At 41.8% G+C, this 7,743-nt stretch overlaps 1 pseudogene; it reads right to left on the reverse strand.

Annotated features, from left to right (window-relative positions):
* LOC127490925 (large ribosomal subunit protein eL43-like) overlaps positions 1-6,277 on the reverse strand; it is a 92,574-nt pseudogene extending 86,297 nt beyond the window's left edge.
* Positions 6,278-7,743: the final 1,466 nt, after the last annotated feature.

The following is a 7,743-nucleotide window of genomic DNA, read 5'->3' on the forward strand; positions in this document are numbered from 1 at the left end:
CCAAGCACTTGGGCCATCCTCCTCTGCCATCCCAGGCCACAGCAGAGAGCTGGACTGGAAGAAGAGCAACCGGGACAGAACTGGCACCCCAACCAGGGCTAGAACCTGGGGTGCTGGCGCCACAGGTGGAGGATTAGCCAAGTGAGCTGTGGCACCGGCCAAGAGTCACATATATCTTAATAAGCTCTTGTATGTAAAATGTGCCATTATTTCTACTATTACTTTATCATATCTAAGAAATTCTTCTGTGGGAATTTGGATAATGCTTCCCACAAATTTCCCTATTATATTGTAGTTACAAATGCAGTTTGCAGAGACCTCCTGTCATCCAACCATTAAAATGTGATGCCTCGGGGTTTTAGCTTTGCTCGTTGTCCTTTTGATTCCTTTGTAAATACCATTTGCCATTTGGACAGCTTTGTAAATTACCGAGGACCATATCCTACCCTGCAAGGTGACTAAATATACAATAGTGTGAAGTGGAAGAAAGGTACATTGGAGCTTTCACTGTCGGGATAAAGTTAGTGGAAAGGATGACACAGTAGGTCAGCTCTCGCACAGAGTGACTGTACTGGACTTGTCCCCTGGAATCGAGTTGTGTGTCTAAAACCTGGCCTAGGGATAAACTATCACAGAAGCATACAGTTCTTTTAATATCACACATCCAGGACCTCTAACATGACCTACTGAGTCAGAATCTCTAAGGCCAAAGTTTACCACTTTGCATTTTTAAAAATGCCCTAAGTGACTCTTAGGAACACAAGGATTGAAGAATCACTGATGAAGGATTAAACCTACAGGACCTTAAAACAATTGTGGTAAAAGTCTCTAATTAAAGGTCTTCTGGTTTGCCTATCCAACTTTTGATCAAAGGTATTTGAAGATCATAAACTTATTTTTAGGCTGAATTCATTACTGATACTAACCTAGAAGGCAAGTGATCCATGTTGCTGATTTTAAGAGTAATGAAATTTAGGCACAAACCTACCTACCAAACAAATATTTAAAATACCTTCAAACATCAAGAGAAGAAAAACATAATGTATTCCCTTATGCTACCTCAACTGGAATTCCTCAGCAGCTCAGCAATGTATTCATTCATCCAAGGGATGGACCTGCCACTTTCTCCACAGCTTCTTCTGCAAACTTTTTCTCCATGTCTTTGAGTGTCTAACTCTGTGTATCTGTGAAGATGTGGGCTCTATCATTAGAACTTTCAACCTCTCTCTACCTCAATATTTCTCATTTTCTTTTTGTCTAAAAATGTATTTAAAGATTTATTTATTTGAAAGGCAGAGTTACAGAGAGAGGGGAAGACACACACACACACACACACACACAGAATATATCTTCCACCTACTGGTTTACTCCCTACATGCCTGCAAATGGTTAGGTCTGGTCCAGTCTGAAACCAGGAACATGGAACTCCATCTGGGTCTCCCACAGGGGTGACAGGGTCCCAAGTACTTGGGCCATCTTCTACTGCTTTCCAAGGCTCATTAGCAGGCAGCTGGATTGGAAATAAAGTAGTCAGGATTTGAAGCAGCGTTCATATGGGATGCCGGTGTTGAAAGCTGCTGTTTAACCCACTGTACCATCATGCCAACCCCAATATTTTCCATTTTCATTGCATCACATCTGCACTTTATGTGATGGAAAAATGTGCATCTTTCTTCTTTCCCAAGGAAAATCCTGTTTAAATTTCAAAAACGTTAAGTTCTTTCTGCCTTTACAGATAGAAGAAATTGTAAATTCCTGAAGGAGGAAGAGCTGCTACTGCCTATAGGTAGATGGAGGCAAGAGAGAGATGATAGGGAGACCTGACCTAAAAATAATTGTAGAATTGGAGTGCTGAGATGTCATGGAAATACAGATAAAGGGACAGGTGGAGATGATACAGGAAGATTAGGATGAATCATAGCATCCAATAGGTGATGATCTGAGATACCAAGAGAGACAGCAAACCTGAAGCCTTGGAATGATTACAAAGCTGCAATAGCTGAATTTATATTCAAATAGAGAGAGACTGAAAGTCCAAGATGTAAATAGATTCCATCAGAGCAGCCACAGGGAGCAAAGATTCTAAGTGTAAATTGTGTTGAAAGCGTGTTTTGTTCATTGCGATTCAGACGTTCTTCGATAATTGAAGAGTTACCTACATTTTTAAAAGTCTATCTAAATGCTTCATCTCATCCTCTCCTGCCATTTTCAAGACTCTACATCATGGATGTTTGCAAAACACAGACAGACTACTCCTATAGGGAGATCTTTCTTCTGCCTTTTCTGGCATTGCACCAGAACTTTATTTTGTATTGTCTGCAGCCACAATGTAGTTTGAGCAAAACTGACCCCAGCTGCAAGCTCCCAGAGTGAGCATGTAACTCATGTCTGACCAAAGTACCACATATATCTAGTTTAGTGATTGTTCATGGAAGGTGCATTATTCTTTCAAATTGTACCAATAAGAGGCAATGAACTTCTGCTCAAGGATTGTTTCTTTAAGTCATTATAGGGAAAGTAGAGCTCTGTAGAGAATCTATATCCAAGTCACAGGGTCTCAGCCCTGGACTATGTCTGCCTGAAATCTAGTCTTGGCTTTACTGTTAGATGAGATAAGTTCAAGCAAATTTTTAGTCAAGAAACTATTGTCACTTTGTGATTGTTCAGGCTTATATACTGCTCAACCCTCTATTACTCAACCTGCATTCTTTTCACTTAGAAAGTTTATCCCTCCTCTGGCTGCTATGTGGAATTTGCGTAATTTTGATTCTCATGTTTTGCTGTCTGTGAGAAACAACATAACCAGAATGCCTGATTTGCAAACATTTCATCAATGCTTAATTTTCCTTGTGAAATTATTCTTACCTCATTCTTAGCCCAGTCTGTTAGGGTGATGATGACTGGCCTTCAGGCTTAGGGAACACGTGACCCAGACCAGGCCAATCAGAGATTTCTGTGGGATTTTTGCAGGAGTTTGTTTTGCAAAAAGGGTATCTCTGTTCCCTGGAACTACTACCTGTAGGTTTAGGTAAGTCTAAAGCTGCCAGTTAGTATATGGGGGGTATTCAACGTCTTTATGTGCTTCAGGTCATCACAGAGGAAAGCAAAACTGAAAGGTTGAGGAAACGGAATAGTTTTATGCAGACATCTTTAAACATGCATTGACCAGTGCCTAAAGCAGTCTTATCTTCTAGGCCTCCCAGTCACATGAGCCAATGAGTTTCCTGTCCTTAATATAAACTGGTTTAGGTTGGATTTTTAACGCATGGAACCAAAATCTCGACTAACAATATGTTGGCATGAAGATATTGGTGCATGTGGGTTAGTGTCAGCTGTCACAGATTCTGAAATCCCCGGTCTCAGAATTAGCTGAGAAGATATTATTGATGGACTGACTTCTCTGAAAATACCCCTGGTTGCCATGGTGATGGGAGGGCACGGATTCTGAAATAGTTTATGTGATATCTGAACTAGGTGCAAATGTTTCTAATCCAGCTCTGAGAATGTATTCATAGAACTCACTAGGATTCTAGGAGACAGACTGGTCTCAAATTCCCTTAGTATTTTGAGGAATCTAAGAGGGCAGTAGTATTTGAAGAGGGTGACAGACAAATTGGACCTAGTATGTTTGTTACTACTCAGTGCTGGATATCAAATTTTGATTTCATCAATCCTAAAGCCAAGGTCAGCATATCTTAGAGACCAGGACACATGTTCTTCAGGCTTTCCTCCTAGTTTCTAACAGTGTAAGGACATGACACATCAGCAGGAAGACTAGGATTTTAGGGTTTTTTTTTTTCTTTTCCTAAGATTTTAACTTTCACATAGCTATCTACAGAACTCTTACATAAAAGATCAAAAATTTGATTCATATTTATTCACAGTTTTCTAAAAATTTCCAATGCTACCCCATAATTAACATGAAATGTCATGTGCAAAAATTGAGTTTCTATAGTGATTAGATGCTACTAATTTCATATAATAATCTGAAAGCACACCTTTTTCGAGGAAGATCACATCTAAGGTGGTCTGGTTTTTTGGTAGTCACCGGTTCAAATTACAGTACTTATACCAAAGCTAGCGTGATAAACTCTGAAATGCTATATATTACGGATAATTTTTATAAGATTAAAATTTTGGGAGTACATTTTTATCATTTTCCCTGTTTAATGGAGCTATTAAAATACTACTTCAGCTTTTATCATTCAACAATTAGGAATTAAGGAGCAGGCCGGCGCTGCGGCTCACTAGGCTAATCCTCTGCCTACAGTGCCGGCACCCTGGGTTCTAGTCCTGGTTGGGGCACTGGCTCTGTCCCAGTTGCTCCTCTTCCAGTCCAGCTCTCTGCTGTGGCCCGGAAAGGCAGTGGAGGATGGCCCGGGTGCTTGGGCCCTGCACCTACATGGGAGACCATGAAGAAGCACCTGGCTCCTGGCTTTGGATCAGCACAGTGCGCCGGCCATAGCGGCCATTTGGGGGGTGAACCAACAGAAAAGGACGACCTTTCTCTCTGTCTCTCTCTCTCACTGTCTAACTCTGCCTGTCAAACCCTTTTCCTGGCTCCCTCCTTCTCTCTACCTATCCAGTAAAATTAAAATGAGCACTTTAAAACCTTTTTCATCCCATAGCAATATTTTCTAAAACTACAAGATAATGAAGTTATAAAAGCAATTTAACCAGATCAAACATGCACAAACAACTCTAAATTTACTTTGTTGGGTACTACATAAGCTATTTCCATTAGAAGTTTTAATTCCTTGACTTGCTAATGTGACTGGAGGAATAGGTTTCTTGGGTAAATTTCTACAAATAAAGACTGACAAAGACTCCACACACACAGATGTTACACTGCCCAGTTCACTCCACGGAAGGACTTGCTGCCTATTGGAAAGGGATGGGGTCAGTAGACAGCCTAAGGCTGCCAGGTCCTCTTAAGAACAGCCAGAGCTGCAAAGAGATTCTTGCTCAGGCCCCACCCTTTCTGGGCCAGCCTGCATTCCATGATCAAGTGGGAGTATGAAGGCCCCTCCCCAGGCTCCATAGGAGCATTACATGTCCCAGGATGCCTTGCTCGGTTGTTCCCATTTTTTTTTTCTGGGCTTGTTTCACAGTCTGACCTCCTGTGCTCAATGCTATGTCTTTCCTTTGACCTTCATGTGTATTGATCACTTATAAATATCTGGCACCCCAAACCTCATCTTAGCATCTGTGTCCAGGGAACCCAGAGTTGGACTCTCATAGTCATATTTATCTTTCTTCTCCAAACACAGAGAAAGAGATGAGAACTAACGCCCACTTCTATTTTCATGGTAGTTTTTTTTTTTCTTGGTAGTGGGATTTTTTAAAAATAAACTTTCTTGCACTTTCTGTTTTGCTTTCATTTTCCAAAATGATGAACAAGCAGAAAGTTTGCCAAAAAGTTATCACAATGTAAAAACAATAAAGAAATGTAGTATGGATAACACAATGGGTCAAACAGAATGAGGGATGAATATATAAAAAGAGAGCTGGCAATATATTCTGTATCAAAATTAAGCTGTATTTTTTTATGACTGACTACAATGAGATTTTTAAGATGGTTCTGAATCTTTATCCAATATTTTTATCTCTTACCAGTTTTCTTATAGAAATTAACACTAAAAGTGGTTTGGAAAAGTACACACATGGGGCAGGCATTGTGTCACAGAAGGTTAAGCTGCCACCTGTGATTTTGTCATTCTACGTTGCAGTACTGGGCTTTAGTCCTGGCGACTCTGCCTCAGATCCAATTCTCTGCTAATCTGCACCCCGGGACGCAGCAGATGATGGCACATGTACGTGGACCCCTGCCACCTACATGGAAGACCCAGATGGAATCCTGGGTTCTTAGCTTTGACCTGGCCCAGCTCTGGCTGTTTCAGGCATTTAGGGAGTAAACTAGAGGATGGAAGGTCTCTGTCTGTCTGTCTCTTCAGTCTGTTTCTCTATCTCTCTGCCTTTCAAATAAAAATGAAAAAAAATTAAGATTTATTTTATTTACTTGAGAGCCATAATGACAGAGAAAGGATTCACTCCCCAAATGGCCACAATGGCCGGGGCTGGGTTAGGCCGAAGCCAGGAGCCCAGACCTCCATCTGGATTACCCACATGGGTGGCAGGTTCCCAAGCATTTGAGCCATCTTTTTCTGTTTTCCCAGGCATGTTAGCAGGGAGCTGAATCAGAAGCAGCGCAGCCAGGACTTGAACTTGTGCTCATATGGGATTCCAACTGCTTACCGTGCTGTGTTACAGTGTCCATCTCCAAAAAATATTTTAAATAAAAATCACATACAGTAAAACAGCTTATCAAGGTATAAAATAATCATACCTACAGTTGTGGATTTTAAGATTTTAAAATTTGAGAAAGTACAAGTTTTCCTCCTATTTATAAATCCGATTTTGTGCAGTTTTGAGAGGGCTCAGTATAACTAGCTATCCCATCCAGTTCGACTGTGCTGTCTATTATTTTGAATAGGCATTAATGTGCAAGTCCCTATTTATCCTCACAACTTATGAAAAGAAGTTTAACAAAAAGTAGATGTGGGAATTATATAAGAACATGTCAAGAAGTTTGCTCAGAGAAATCTCAGAGGCTTAAAATGTTCATTAGGACCATGTGTGTAACAGATAACAAGGCGGGCTTTGTGGTCATCATCGTGTTCTTCCAACATGTCTTTGTCCTGGATTTGCATCGTCTGAGCTTTGGGCTCAGTCCCACAGAACTGGCACTCAGCGTCACATCTTCCGAATGTCTTCCTCACTTGGTAAGCCAAACATTGCCAATGGCAAACAAAGTTCTTTGGTTTTAGATAAGAGAAAAAAGTAAAATTATCTTCTCACTTGACTCTTACATTGCTACCAGTTTTCATCTATGGTATTTACTCTTTTTTTTTTTTTTAGAAAAAAACTCTTTGTTCTTTTGTTTAAAGATTTATTTTATTAGTTATTTGAAAGGAAAAGTTACAGTGAGAAGAGGGAGAGACACAGAGAGATCTTCCACCTGCTGGCTCTCTCCCCAATGGCCACAATAACTGGAGTTAGGCCAAGCTGAAGCCAGGAGCCTGGAACTCCATCTGGGTCTCCCAAATAGGTGGCTGGGGCTCAAGTTCTTGGCGCCATCTTCTACTGCTTTCTCAGGTGCATTGGTGGGGAGCTGGATCAGAAACAGACCAGCTGGGACTCAAACTGGTGATTACAGGGAGTGCTAGCATCCCTGGTGGCAGCTCAACCCTCTGTGCCACAATGCAAGCCCCAATTCTTTGCTTTTCCAGTGCTATCATCTAGAACTATTGTTCTATAAGCAGCTGCCATCCAACCTCTCTTTCTCCCCTTCTTCACAGATACAGTTATCGGTGTGACATTATTTTCTTCTCTTGCTGTAGAATGTCAGGGGCAATCAATGATCAAATTCCCTTATGATGAAAACTTCTGTTAAATAAAAGAAATAAAAACTCAATTATCTGCCGGCGCCGCGGCTCACTAGGCTAATCCTCCGCCTTGCGGTGCTGGCACACCGGGTTCTAGTCCCGGTCGGGGCACCGGATTCTGTCCCGGTTGCTCCTCTTCCAGGCCAGCTCTCTGCTGTGGCCAGGGAGCGCAGTGGAGGATGGCCCAAGTGCTTGGGCCCTGCACCCCATGGGAGACCAGGAGAAGTACCTGGCTCCTGCCATCGGATCAGCGCGGTGGGCTGGCCGCAGCGCGCCGGCCGCGGTGGCCATTGGAGGG

The sequence above is a fragment of the Oryctolagus cuniculus genome, chromosome 11 (genome assembly GCF_964237555.1).
Source record: "Oryctolagus cuniculus chromosome 11, mOryCun1.1, whole genome shotgun sequence".
In the NCBI taxonomy this organism is placed as follows: domain Eukaryota; kingdom Metazoa; phylum Chordata; class Mammalia; order Lagomorpha; family Leporidae; genus Oryctolagus; species Oryctolagus cuniculus.